The sequence below is a fragment of the Carcharhinus amblyrhynchos genome, chromosome 29 (genome assembly GCF_965287045.1).
Source record: "Carcharhinus amblyrhynchos chromosome 29, sCarAmb.v2.hapA, whole genome shotgun sequence".
In the NCBI taxonomy this organism is placed as follows: Eukaryota; Metazoa; Chordata; class Chondrichthyes; order Carcharhiniformes; family Carcharhinidae; genus Carcharhinus; species Carcharhinus amblyrhynchos.
This window is the reverse complement of record NC_137352.1, coordinates 24,516,627-24,531,548: the sequence shown is the minus strand read 5'-3', so window position 1 is coordinate 24,531,548 and position 14,922 is coordinate 24,516,627. Positions and strand designations below refer to the sequence as shown.

At 44.3% G+C, this 14,922-nt stretch overlaps 1 protein-coding gene across 11 annotated transcripts in view; it reads left to right on the top strand.

The window, feature by feature from the left end:
• LOC145359914 (opioid-binding protein/cell adhesion molecule-like) overlaps window positions 1-14,922 on the top strand; it is a 1,043,301-nt gene that overhangs the window by 991,093 nt on the left and 37,286 nt on the right. The window lies entirely within an intron of this gene.

Here is a 14,922-nt window from a genome sequence, read left to right as displayed (position 1 = left end):
TGCACTGTAGGGATGCTATGATTTTGTCAGAAATTTTTATTGGCTTCATTTTGAGATGAACATTTGAGGTGGAAGAGGTTAACTACTCGAGTGCTAACCAGCAGGAGTCCACAATGAATTATTGCCATGGTTGTGAGCTTCTGTCTGAACAAATTGCCGAACAATGTACAGACCCGGTATTCCTTTAGCAGCAAGGCTATGTGCCGTATTAATTGAAGCTCATTAGACAAACTTTCTTAAATTTCCTACAAATATATGAACAGGAGACACACAGATGTATGGACTTGAAGCAGGATGTATCTATTCTTTTCACATATTACAATAGCCAAGTAGCAACTGATAATTACTGTGTGCACTGTTCTGCAGAAGTCTGACATTCACAAGAGTTCCCTCTGGCGTCAAACCTTCCAGTGTTGCTTTCCGAGAACCTGCACTTTCAAAATTTTAATCTTCAACAAATGCAACTTGAAAATGGAGACTTTGTCATTAGTTTTGTCTCTCCATCTGCGTGATGGATGTGAGGATTTTCACATTTCCTACAGCAAGGCTGGCTTTTTGTGGAGTCTCCACAACTTCATGCACCTTTACCAATGGATCTAGAAAGTGAATGTGGTGGCATGGTGGTAATGCCACAGGGTTAGTCTGCGGTAATGCTGTGGGGTGAAGGGTTCAAACCCCACCATGTCAGCTCGTGGAATTTAAAATTCAATCAACAAAAAAGCTGGAATTAAAAAATCCGGAATGAAGAACTGAAAATTGCAGCCAATGTTTCTTGATGTCAATGCCTGAAGAGCCCCCTCCAACAGCGAGTATTTCCCATTCCGAAAATTACGATGGATTGTTGTAAAAACCTATTACTAATGCCTTTAGGGAAGGAAATCTGCCATCCTTACCTGGTCTGGTCTTCATATCATAAAATCATAGAGTCCCTACAGTTAAGAAAGGAGGCCCATCGAGTCTGCACTGACTCCCTGATAGAGCATCTTAGCCCAGGCCCCATCCCCATCACCCCACTTTTTCACCTTACTAATCACCCTCACCCACACATCTTGGAACACCAAGGGGCAATTGAGAATGGCCAATCCACCTAATCTGCATATGAGAGAGGGAATCGCAGCACGTAGAGGAAACATGCAGACACGGGGCAAACGTGCAACTCCACACAGACAGTCACCCAAGGCCGGAATTGAACCTGGGTCCCTGGCACTGTGAGGCAGCAGTGCTAACTTACTGAGCCACTGAGTTGCCCTGACTCCAGACACACAGCAATGTTTTTGACTCTTGATTGAAATGGCCAAGTAAGGCACTCGGTCCAAGGACAGTTTGGAATGGGCACCAAACGTTGGCCTTGTCAACTCTGCCCACCTCGCATGAAAGAATAAAACAAAATAATTATTGGCCTGGAAAGGTGTGAAATTAAACAGAATCTACCAGGAGCATTGTCAATGATCAGACTCCCACACTTACAATACACAATGTCTGTTACACTTATTGTTAAAAGATGATGCATGGATGAAACCAACAGGATACAATGGACTGCAGTTCCCAACCAACTTGATTAGCATCATGTGACCTGCTTGTTTATATCAGGAACTCCTGGTTTTAAACAAATCCTAATTAGTCCTGATATTTCCCCCACATTTAGCAGACACAGCAACCTTGTGGGAAAAATAAATTTGGCCTCATATTTGGACAGTGTTCTGATTTCCCTGTTTTACTGGTGTTCCATATTCATACGAGTATTCTTATTACCCCGTTTTACTGTTTTCTTTCCCCTCAGGGAAGTGCTAGTAAAGAAAATCTTTAGCAGTCACAGTGGAGGAGGAAAACCTCAGTCCTGGCCATCTGGTTCATTATAGCATCATTACGAGAACTCTATCGACACTTGAGTTCTAGTTAAGAGCTGTCTTCGCATTGCCAGTTCTCAATGTGCAGAATTGGTAGAATTATGCCATTTAAGCTTTGGTGGCCGTGATGTCCCTGAATAGGATTCTCGTTTCCCCAGAAATGAGTTACATCCCAGAACTTGTACAGCCGAGCAATTATACCCAGTGCCTTGCTGACCTGTAAAGACAAAAGAGATCGTAGATTCAATTTCCCATTGGTACTGAGATAGCTGATGTCAGTTTTCAAGAACTTATAAACTGTTGGCCTTAATGCTCTAGTAATAGGGAGGAAAACGTCTGTCAGGATTCAATGTCCTGATCATTAGCCAGAAACCCTGGTGAAAGTGCCTAAGTGGGGATGTTGGCTGAAGACAAATTCATCCTCAGCTGTTTATCTGTTCACATTGGCTGTTAGGGCTCTTCAAGACCTGAGTGAGAGACAGTCAGTGGGCAGGGAAACATCACCTTATTACATTCAGTACTCTCAGGGGACGAGGACTGAAAATTGTTGAGACAGTCTGGAAACGGGAACATCTCACTTTAAAATTCAGCATTGCTGATATTTTTGTCAGCTGAGTGAAAAGCATGGCATCTGCAAATGAGCTAATGTGGATCTATTTCTCAACCTGCACACATTCTGTTATTGCTGCCAAAATTGTGCAGCAGTCAGTACAGCAATGGACCAGACTATTGCAGGTTGATGTTATCTGTATTCTCAGTTTAAAAACAATTTAATGTTGAATTTTTTTTTAAATTTAAGAATAATGGCTGAATGCAAATGAACAGTTGAATCCCCTGAATAAAGTTCCACATTCGGTTAATAAGTTTTATCCTTACTTAAAATGTTCTTTGTAGTAAAGACCACAGACGCAATATAAGCTAGAAGCAGAAACTTGGCGCTTTGAGCCTACTTCACCATTCATTTTGATTAAGGCTGATCATCGAACTCAATATCCTGATCCCACCTTCCCTCACATCCCTTGATCTCTTTAGTCCCAAGAGCTATACCTAATTTCTTCTTGAAATCACACAATATTTTGGCCTCATCTACTTTCTGTAGTAGTGAACTCCACACATTCACCACCTTCGAGATGAAGAAGTTTTTCCCCACCTCAATTCTAAAAGGTTTACCCCTTATCCACAAATTATGACCTCCAGTTCAGGACTCCCACCATTGGAACATTCTTTCTGAATCTACCATATCTAACCCTATAAAAAATTTTTTAAGTTTCTATAAGATCACACCTCACTCTTCTAAGCTCCAGTGAATATAATCCTAACCAATTTAGACTCTCTGCATATAACAGACCTGCCATCCCAGGAATCTGTCTGGGAAACCTTCACTGTACTCCCGCTATAGCAAGGGCATTCTTCCTCAGATAAAGACACCAAAACCGCACACAGTACTCCAGGTGGGGCCTCACCAACTCCCTATACAATTGCAGCAAAACATCTCTATCCCTATATTCAAATCCTCTTACTATGAAGACCAACATACCATTTGCTTTCTTTACTGCCTGCTGTACCTGCGCGCTTACTTTCAGCGACTGTTGCAAAGGATACCAAGGTCTCGCAAAATACCGCCTCTTTCAGTTTACACCCATTCAAATAATGATGTCTTCCAATATTCCCAAAAAAATTCTGCGGGAGTGTTCCACACCGGTTTTTTGGGTGAGTTCAGCAGTCTTCCCACTCTCTCACAGTTTTTCTGACAGATTGGAGATTTGCACTGGCAGGTGGGCAGTGCAGAAGCACACCGGTGATGCCAGCTTCAGAGTGTTTGAGACGCCATCGCACAGAACACCCCAATCTCTCAGGGAGCTGGGACACCTTTTCCCACTCCGCCATCCCTCTGGCACCACCCCCCGTCATCGATGGCATGTTCTCCTCTCATACCAATATGGGTCACCGGCATCGGGGCATCAGGACAGTCCCAATGAGTCTCCTAATAAACCCCCTACGGCTCCCCTTTGCATAATACTCCCCAGATTGCATAGCCCCCTCTCCTTGCAGATCTCTCCTCAGCATGAACTGGATTTTTGGCCTCGAACACAATGTTACCCCTCAGTATACTGCTCGCGCACTGCATACTAATCCTAGCAAACTGTAATATATCTAGGCATTTTCTTGAACGCTGTTGGCTTCCCAAGACTTATATTTTTCCATGATAGATTGACAAATCTTCAGGACGATATAGATTTACTTCACCCTGACTGTATTGATATCAATTATGTTGGTTCTACTAATGCACAAAGATAGTGTTCTGATTATCAGAAGCACAAATGCCTTGAATGGTGGACGTGCAATGATTATGAAAGCTGGGTTACATGCTCCAATTACTCATTAATTTTTGTCTTTTCTTATGCTTTCCTTTGAAATCTCCGAGCTCTTTAATAACCGAAATTGTATTAGCAGGGAAATTTCATTGGAAGAATTCCATGTTGCTAGGTGTGTTGCTGGGAAACACATTAGCCATTTAATCCTATTTCACACAGAATGAGTTCATTTGCACTCCATGCCAATTTATTAGCACAGTGGGGTTTTGAAAATCAAAATGACTGGTTTTATGGAAGTTATTGAAAAGTAGTTATGTTGCAAGTTGTCCATTGATGCAGCACGGTTTTCGTGCAGTGTAACCATCGGTGATTTCACAGTACTTGGACTCCACGCGTTTTCCTGTGTTTTAAATGAGACAAAGTAGTCGACTGGATCAAGTATACATTATAATATTGAGTGCACATGACAGGATTTCAAATATTGCAGGACTGACCGTAACATGGAATGGCTGACACTTCTGAAAGTTTAAAGTTTATTTATTAGTATCACAAGTAGACTTACGTTAACACTGCAATGAAGTTACTATGAAAATCCCCCAATCACACTGCGGCACCTGTTCGGGGATTTACAGAACCCCAGAGTGCAGCAGGAGGTCATTTGATCCATCGATCTGCACCGACCACAATCCTACCCAGGTCCTGTCCCCATAATCCCATGCATTTACCCTAAACTGGTCTCCCGACACTAAGGGATAATTTAGCACGGCCAATTCACTTAGCCCGCATATCTTTGGACTGTATGAGGAAACCGGAGCACTCAGAGGAAACCTAAGCAGACATGGGGAGAAAGTGCAAACTCCACACAGGCAGAGTGACCCGAGGCTAGATTTGAACCCGTGTCCCCGGCGCTGTGAGGCAGCAGTGCTCACCACAGTGCCACCTTGCCACTTGTGAAAATGGCACAGTAAAATGAAAAACACAACTTCTTTGCAGCTAAGCACTTGAGGTCCTTTTTGGAAAATGTGGAAACATATTTGTGATTATTTAGATTTCAAATTGTTGCCATGAGGAGTTCAATGCAAAAATGGGCTGCAGCGATTCTGAGAATCTGGCGACTGGGGTGGGACGGGGGGGAGCAGACATTGAGAATGTTTGTGATTTAAATCTGATATTTAAACAGCGAGAGTGGTGGAAACAACCTCATGTTCCTGGCAGGTGGCAAAAGTGATGAGATGTATTGTGGGCTTCATCATTATCAGGAACAAAATCTTGCTTCAGTATCCTGCAGTGACTGAGGAACCAAGGCTCAGTGTGTTCAGAATTAATGTTGTCAACTGTCAACAGTAATCTTGGGCACCAATTAAAACGTGAATTTGCTGAAAATATCCAAGGAACCTCTGAGCAAAATCAAGTTTTAAAACCTAAACAGGCAATGTTTCCTGACTCGTTGATATTCAGTGTCGCCCTAGACTCCCGTTTCATCTTTACTGTGGAATTTTATCTGTATCGTTCCTCAAAAATAGCTCTGCCGAGAAGGTCATAACAGATGCTGTAGCACAGCAAGTATGTCAGCCTGTTGGCTGATTCTTCGAGGAACAGCTTCGATTCTCCAAAGCTGTTCCTTTTAATTGCTTGCCTCCCCAGGAGAACAATCCCTTCCACCTAGCAGCTGTTTTGTTTTTTTCAAGACCACTTGTTTCACCTGATGGAAGTAGAGGGTCAACAGAAGAAATTACCTTTACCTTTGCCTGCACTGTCTTCCTTCGCTTATTTTCCCCTACTGGATAAACGTATCGGTTCTCCAACCTGAGCAGGCAGCTGTTCTCATCAGGACCTCAGGTTGTGGATTTACGGACATAACTTCAATTCAAGCGCAGCGTGACACAGGCACAAAATTGGTCAACATTTTTCTTCAATTTTTCAGCCTCCCTCTCTGTTTCTAGCTCTCCTTGCGTGTTCTCGCCTCCAAAACGTTTTCCCTTAATTGCTAGAAATCGTGCCGGTAAAAATATCCCATTGCATTAAGCTCTTTGGATCTCCATTTTTCTGTCATGCTGTGGTGCTTATTAAGAAGCAAGCAGTGTTTCAAATACTGGATGGGGAACATCATCTTCCCACCATACCAGGCACCATACCAGGAAACATATAAGATGATTAGAGGTTTAGATAGGGTGGATGGTGGTAGCCTGTTTCCTCGGATGGAGAAAGCTAGCACGAGGGGGCATGGCTTTAAATTAAGGGGGGGTAGTTATAGGACGGATGTCAGGGGCAGGTTCTTTACCCAGAGGGTGGTGAGGGACTGGAATGCCCTGCCTGCTGCAGTTGTAAATGCGCCTAGTTTGGGGGCGTTTAAGAGATTGGTGGATAGGTTTATGGACGAAAAGGGATTGGTTTAGATTAGTGGGTCAATGTTTTTTTTTAAAAAATAAGACTGGTCGGCGCAACATTGTGGGCCGAAGGGCCTGTTCCGCGCTGTAATGTTCTATGTTCTATGTTCTATCTGCCCCTATCTTCATTTCAGCAGCTGGCAAAAACACAGAGTGGCATGCTAGCACAGTGGTTAGCACTGCTTCCTCACAGCGCCAGGGGCATGGGTTCGATTTGGGCCTTGGGTGACCCTCTGTGTGGAATCTGCACATTCTCCCCGGGGATTTCCACTGGGTACTCCCCTTTCCTCCCACAGCCCAAAGACATAGCTAGGTGGATTGGCCATGCTGAAATTGACCCTTCATGTCCCAAAATGTATAGATTAGGGGGATTAGCTATGGGAAATGTGAGAGATTATGGGGATAGGGTAAGGGGTGAGCTCCTGGTTAAGTTTCTCTGTCAGAGTCAGTGCAGACTCGATGGGCCGAATGGCCTTGTCTGAACTGTAGGGATTCTATGATCTATAACACTTGCTCCACCCACCCCAAAAATGCCACTGAAATCACTTGCTTTAACTATTCCCATTCCATGTTTCATTCTACCTGACGAATTCCTCCCCTCCTGAAGAATAAAAAACAAAGAAAATGATAGCAAGGAACAGGCCCTTTGGCCCTCCAAGCCTGCACCGACCATGCTGCCCCTCTGAACTAAAACCCCCTATCCTTTCAGGGACCATATCCCTCTATTCCCATCCTATTCATGTATTTGACCAGACGCCCCTTAAAAATCACTATTGTATCTGCTTTCACTACCTCCCCCAGCAGCGAGTTCAGTAGAACATAGAACATTACAGCGCAGTACAGGCCTTTTGGCCCCCAACGTTGCGCCGACCTGTGAAACCAATCTAAAGCCCATCTAATTTACACTATTCCAATGTACTATTCCCTATGTATTCAATGACCATTTAAATGCCCTTAATGTTGGTGACTCCACTACTATTGCAGACAGGGCATTCCATGCCCTTACCACCCTCTGAGTAAAGAACCTACCTCTGACATCAGTCCTATATCTATCAGCCCTCAATTTAAAGCTATGTCCCCTCATGCTAGCCACCACCATCCGAGAGAAAAGGTTCTCGCTATCCACCCTATCTAATCCTCGGATCATTTTGTATGCCTCTATTAAGTCACCTCTTGACCTTCCCTCTAACGAAAACAGCCTCATGTCCCCAGCCTTTCCTCATAAGACTTTCCCACCATACCAGGCAACATCCTGGTAAATCTCCTGTGCACCCTTTCCCATGCCTCCACAAGCTTCTTATAATGCAGCTACTAGAACTGTACGCAATACTCCAAGCGTGGCTGCACCAGAGTTTTGTACAGTGGTGATGGTCTGGTATGCGCTGCCTGGGAGGGTGATGTAGATGGGTTGCCTCACATCTTTTAAAATGTATCTGTACCAGGCACCTACCACCCTCAGTGTAAAAAAAACTTGTCTCATCCAACTCTTGCCCCTCACACCTTAACCTTATGCCCCCTAGTAATTAATTGACTCTCCCATCATGGGAAAAAAGCTCTGACTATCCACTCTGTCCATTGCCCTTCATAACCTTGCAGACTTCTATCAGGTTGCCCCTCAACCTCCATTGTTCCAGTCAGAACGAACCAAGTTTCTCCAATCTCTCCTCAGAGCTAATGCCCTCCATGCCAGGCAACATGCTGGTAAATCGTTTATGTACCCTTTCCAAAGCCTCCACATCCTTCTGGTAGTGTGGTGACCAGAATTGAAGTAGATGAGTGCTGGTCACAAGAGCATAATTGAAGTATGGGGCTTGTGGTGACTGTCCACATGATAAATCACTGCAGAGGCTGTTTACTGATTGAGTCATTCGATGTTCTCTCCCACACACAAACCAAACAAAATCTTTAAATTCTTACAACAGGGCTCATTACATACTGTTTAAAAAAAAACCATTGCTGACCCTGGGTGCCAAAGTTTGAGGTGGTGCATCTAACATGTACAAAGTTTATATTAGTGAATTCAACATGGAAGTCGATTGATCCTGGGAGTTTCCTGGTTGCATGGCTTAACTGTAGAATCCTACAGTGCACAAGGAGTCTATTCAGCCCATTGAGTCTGCACCAACTCTCTGACAGAGCACTTTACCCATGCCCTCTACCCCACCCTATCCCTGTCACTGGAAACATTCACTGTGGATGGTCCATCGAAGCTAAGGGGCAATTTAGCATGGCCAATTTACCTAACCTGACATCTGCAAGGGCATGGATTGTTTTCGTTGGAGCAGAGAAGACTGGGGGGTGACCTGATCAAGGTGTACGAGATTATGAATAACATGGACAGAGTGGATAAGGAGCAACTGTTCCCCTTAGTTGAAGGGTCAGTCACGAGGGGGGGACATAGGTTCAAGATGAAGGGCAGGAGGTTTAGGGGGGATGTGAAGAGAACCTATTTCACCCAGAGGGTGGTGATGGTCTGGCTTGCACTGCCTGGGAGGCTGCTGGAGACGGGTTGCCTCACATCTTTTAAAATGTGTCTGAATTAGCACTTGGCATGGTCTTGACATTCAGGGCTATGGGCCAAGTGCTAGCAGATGGGATTAGGTGGGGGTTCAGGTGTTTCTAATGTGTTGGTGCAGACTCAATGGGCTGAAGGGCCTCTTCTGTGCCGTATGATTCTATGATTGTGTGATCTTTGGACCAATCCACCGAACCAAAAGTTGGAGAAACTTAATGATTCCATCAGGGGAACGTTTCATCTAGGGACACCAATCCCAACCTTAGGTTCTTTTATATGGTCCTCTTCCCATTTAAATGAATGTAGAATCAACCAGCTCCCAGGCCTCTACCTGTCATTTGGTTGTTTACGTCTGCCAAATACAGAAATGGTGAGAAGCCAAGTTTGAATCATCCAGTTTTGTTTTCTATTCCCATCTGGGTTGGAGCCTCAGCCTCAACTTGCTTCTCACTGTTATTCTAACCAAGATCAAAAACATCCCAATGGAACACAAATATTCTGATCAGTATCCTTCTTTCCCAGTTTTTACTGGTGTTATATTTTAAGGTACGCAAGATCAATTCAGAACAGTGTGCTTATTTCCCAGTTTTTTTTGTTTTTTTCTATCTGGCTTGGGGCATTACACTCACAAACATCCTTCTTAACACTTTGTGGCAGAGAACTATGATGCATAGGGAGGCAGTGGCGCAGCAGAATTATCACTGGATGAACAATCCAGAGACCTACAGTAATGCTCCAGGGATCTGGGTTCGAATCTCGCCATGGTAGATGGTAAAATTTGAATTCAGTAAAAAAATCTGGAATTAAGAATCTGCTGATGAGCATGAAACAATTGTCATTAAAAACACACCTGGTCACTAATGTCCTTTAGTGTCCTGGTTTGGCCTACATGTGACTCCAGAACCGCAGCAATGTAGTTGACTCTCAAATGCCTTGTGAAACAGAGTTAGGGTTGAGCAATAGATGCTGGCCCAGCCAGCGACATACATTCCATAAAAATGAATGAATAAACCTTGACCATTTCATAAAATCTTGAAAAAACAGAAAATGCTGGATATCAAAAAATCCCTGAAGTACAGGAGGCGGCCATTTGGCCCATCGAGTCTGCATCGACAACAATCCCACCCTATCCCCGTAACCCTACGTATTTTCCCCCGTAATCCCCCTGAAACTAGGGGCAATTCAGCATGGCCAATTAAATATAACCCGCACACCTTTGGACTGCGGGAGGAAACCTGAGTACCTGGTGGACAGGCCGAGAGCGTGCAAACGCCACACAGGCAAGTGACTCAAACTGGGAATCAAACCCAGGTCCCTGGCACTGTAAGGCAGCAGTGCTAACCACTGTGCCACCGGGCCGATGTTCATCAGACCTGGCAGCATCAGAGAAAACCTTTCAGGTTGATGTCATTCCAATTCTAACGCAAGTGCGTCAACCTGAGGCACTAATTCGCTCCCCGCAGATGCTGCCAGACCTGCATTTCTAACGTTTTCTGATTTCCAGCAAGGACCCTGTCTTGCTTTCATGTTAAATTTCCTCTCTGCGGATGTGGTTCCCTTTGCAGCTCTGTCAGTCTTGACAGCAAGGTAACCACATCCAGAGTTTGCAGCGATTGTTGCTAGGAAATTGGGTAAATAGTGATATCACTTTTCCGTGACTTGTTTCAATCTCGCTCCCAACACAACACGTTGCTATTTCCTGGTTCCCTGTCTAATGTCAGCGATTGCTCAGCCAAGGTAAGTGAATGTCAAACAGGCCCCGTGCAAGCACTAGCAACCTTCTGGTCGGGATTCTGAACTGCTGAAAGCTTGAACTGCTGGGGAACCCTGAGGAATAATACTCATCAAAAGTGTTATTTCCATTCAAGTGAAAGGGATCCATCAAGGCACCCTTAGAAACCAGTGGAAGTCAAACACATGAATTAATGATTACAACACACTTAGAGACAAAATGCTGATTTGTATTTTGTTGTTCATCTGACTCAGAAAAAGAAGGATAATGTCTTCATGAAAATGATTGCAATGCTTTCATTTGTTCCCAAACACAAATCGCTCCAGAGTATCTAGGCCATTGTGTTTTTTAATCCCACGATAGCGTAACGAAATGATACAGGTGTTTTATGGCACCAGAGGCATAAAAATAAATTATTTCTCTTTAAACAAAAGTTCCAGCGCATGGCGGGATGGTATCTTTGTGAAGAAAGAGAGCGATCTTATCCTTATGATGAAAGGGAAAAAAAATCAGCCACAGTGGTTGAGATTTTACAGCCACCATGTGGAGGTGCCGGCGTTAGATTGGGGTGGGCGCAGTAGGAAGTCTCTCAACATCAGGTTAAAGTCCAACAGGTCCAACACTCACCTGATGAAGAAGCAGCGCTTCAAAAGCTTGTGATTCCAAATAAAGCTGTTAGACTTTTAACCTGGTGTTCTGAGACTTCTTACTGAGATTTTACAGGGCACGGACATGAGTAAGTGTGTAAGACCTACGGGTAGAAATTCACCTGGGTCCAAAATCAACAATGCCCTAGCTGTATGTCCCCATTGATTTATTATTATCACATGTATTGGAATACAGTGGAAAAATATTGTTTCTTGTGAGCTGTTAGAAACGGTATCGCATCATCCTAGAGTACGTAGTGGAGAAGCAAAGGATAGGGTGCGGAATGTAGTGTTGAAGAGTTTAAAAGAGCTAAAGTACAGTTTTTTAAGAGCATAGAACGAGAATGAAAGAGAGTATGCTGGGGACAGCTCACAAGAAAGCTGAGGTGACCCTAAATTGGGCCTTGGGCCTCAATCCAACATTGTCAGTGATGTGCCAACATTTTTCACATCTCTGCAGGGAGCTCACCCTCTTCATCAAGCGAATTTTAGGTTATTTACTTTGTTGTCTCAGCCCGCTTGTACAGAGCCGGGGGGGGAGAGAGAGAGCCAATGTTTTTTTGATTGCTGCAGAATCGCTACTCGTACTGGCTTCGTTTTGAGCCTTCTGCTGGCCTTGGACACCCCCCCCACATCCAGCCACCACTCCCCTCTCCTGATCCATTAATTTCCTCCCCCGACTGGGATAACCACTGCTGCCTGCAGAAGAACCAAAAGAATCGGGAGCTCGTTTCCCTTCACTTACCGCCAGCCTCTTTAGATGCTGCACCACCAGCATCATATGCCTGGATCTAAACAGTCTAGTGACAAACAATAGGAAATTGGTCTTCACTGGTCTCCAGATGCCTTTATGTCCAGTATTGTTACTTTAGAGTCACTACTGTCTGAGTATGGTTATCCCCCTACCTCACCCTAGCTGTCACAATGAAGCAATCGCAGAGAACTGTGTTCATTCCTTCCTTTCTTATTGTTTACAAGTCTGTTATACAGTAGTAAGCCTGAATTTTACCATCTCGTTCACCATAGGAATCGGAGCGAGCGAGGGACGGACAGTGGGAAGGTCCATTGACCTCGGGTTGGATTTTATGGTTTCGGATGAGCAAGGCTGTAAAGTCCCACCCCTAGAGTCATAGAGATATACAGCAAGGAAACAGGCCTTCAGCCTAACTTAACCATGCCGACCAGGTTTTCTGAACTGAACTAGTGCCATTTGCCTGTGTTTGGCCCATATCCCTCTCAACCTTTCCCATCCACGTATCTGTCCAAATGTCTTTTAAATAACCTGCCTCTAACACCACCTCTGGCAGCTCATTCCATCACCCTGTGTGTGAAGAAGTTGCCCCTCCAGTTAAATCTTCGCCCCCCCAACCCTAAACCTTTGCCCTTAAGTTTTGGACTCATCTAGCCTGGGGAAAAGACTTTAGTCATTCATTCACCTTACCAAGGCCCTCATGATTTTGTAAACCTCTATAAAGTCACCCCCTCATCCTCCAACACTCCAGAGAAAGAAGTCCCAGCCTCTCCTGATAATTCAAACGTTCCAGTCCTGGTCACCTCCTTGAAAATCTTTTTTACACCTTTTCCAGTTTAATAGCATCCTTCCTATAGCAGGGCAACCAGAAATGTATGCAATACTCCAAATGTGGCCTTGCCAATATCTTGTACAGTTGTAACATAGTGTTCCAACTCCTATACTTGATGTTGTAACTGATGAAAGCAAGTGTGCCAAACATCATCTTCCCCACCCTGTCAACCTGTGACACCACTTTCAAGGCACTATGTACCTGCAGCCCTAGATCTCTCTATTTAACTACATTCCCAGGGCCCCAACAGTGACTGTGTAAGTCCTGCCCTGGTTTGTCTTTCCAAAAAGCAACACTTTGCATTCATCTGAATTAAACTCTATCTGCCATTCCTGGGCTCATTGGCCCAGTTGTTCAAGATCACATTGTAATCTCAGATAACCTTCTCCAGTGTCCACTACACCACCAAGTTTGGTGTCATCCGCAAAATAACTGACCCTGCTTACCATATTCTCATTCAAATAATTTGTATAAGTGACAAACAACAGCACCAATCCCTACAACACACCACTGGTCATGGGCCTCCAGTCTGAAAAACAACCCTCGATCACCATCCTTTGCTTCCCACCAGCAAGCCATAGTGACATCAACCCAGTGCATGGAACAGCAGTGAGGATGTTTCTCTCAACAGCCCCCCAACCCCACCAACATCCCAGAACCACAATGCTGCTGATCTGGGGATCGGGAATGTTGACCTCCATCTGTGGCTGTCCTAGGAGTTATGAAGGTGGAAAGTGAATGGGAAAAATAGTAACCTCGTGCTGTCCTCACGCAACAAAAAAACCTGGACAACAGGTTTGATATGCAATCCAGAAGGGAATCTGGTAACAAGGTACCATTCAGACAGACTGACACCACACTAATATAACACTAGAATTTGCTGGAAGAGGCATCATGGCTGCAATCTGGAAGAAAAACCCCCTACTGGCCTCCTAATGAAATGTAATGAAGAACCCCAAGCAGCACTGATATATTTAATATATTACAAGCTTCAGCTTGATGTGAGAATAACTGACAGATTTTACAGAAACAGTTTGCTTGGCAATGATCTCCATATGCTGCAGGGTATTTATACAGAAACAGCAAGAAGAAAACAGAAAACTCTGGCCCGTAAATAACCCTCTTTGTTTGTTGGTTATCATAGAATAGAATCCCTGCAGTACAGAAGGAGGCCATTCGGCCCATCGAGTCTGCACTGACCAAAATCCCACCCAGGCCTAAACCCAAAACCCCACACATTTGCCTTGCAAATCCCCCTTACACGCGAGTCAATTTAGCATGGCCAATAAACCTAACCCGCACATCTTTAGACTGTGGGAGGAAATTAGAGCACGTGGAGGAAACCCACGCAGACATGGTGTGAAAGTACAAACTCCATGCCGACAGTGACCCAAGACCGGAATTGAACCTAGGCCCCTGATGCTGTGAGGCAGCAGTGCTAACCAGTGTGCCACCCCAGTTGATGCTTTTTGTATTCAGAATATTGAGTTGACCTTACAATGGAGGTTTAACCAGTGGCTTCACCACCAACTTTCAAAATATTCACAGATAACTTGGCTTTTGTCTTCCTCTTTGCACGGAAGTTTACACTTTAATCTTGATAATGCTGGCTTTGTTTAGATGTGCACAGAATAATTTACTACATTTTGCATTTTTTCAGGGACTGAGGTATTGCAGGAATTGTTTGCAGGCTCCTAACATTTTTTTTCCCCCCAACTGTGTCTCCCTCCTTTACAGCGACAAAAGAAAATGGAGTAAAAACTGCCTCTGTGCTTTTTAAGGGATTACATTTAAATCTGCAGTCAGCACAGGGAAAACGCAGCTCTTCTCAAAAGATGCACTATCAATCCACAAATCATTTGTGAAGCAGTTGAGGGGAAGGTGGCGTTATTACAA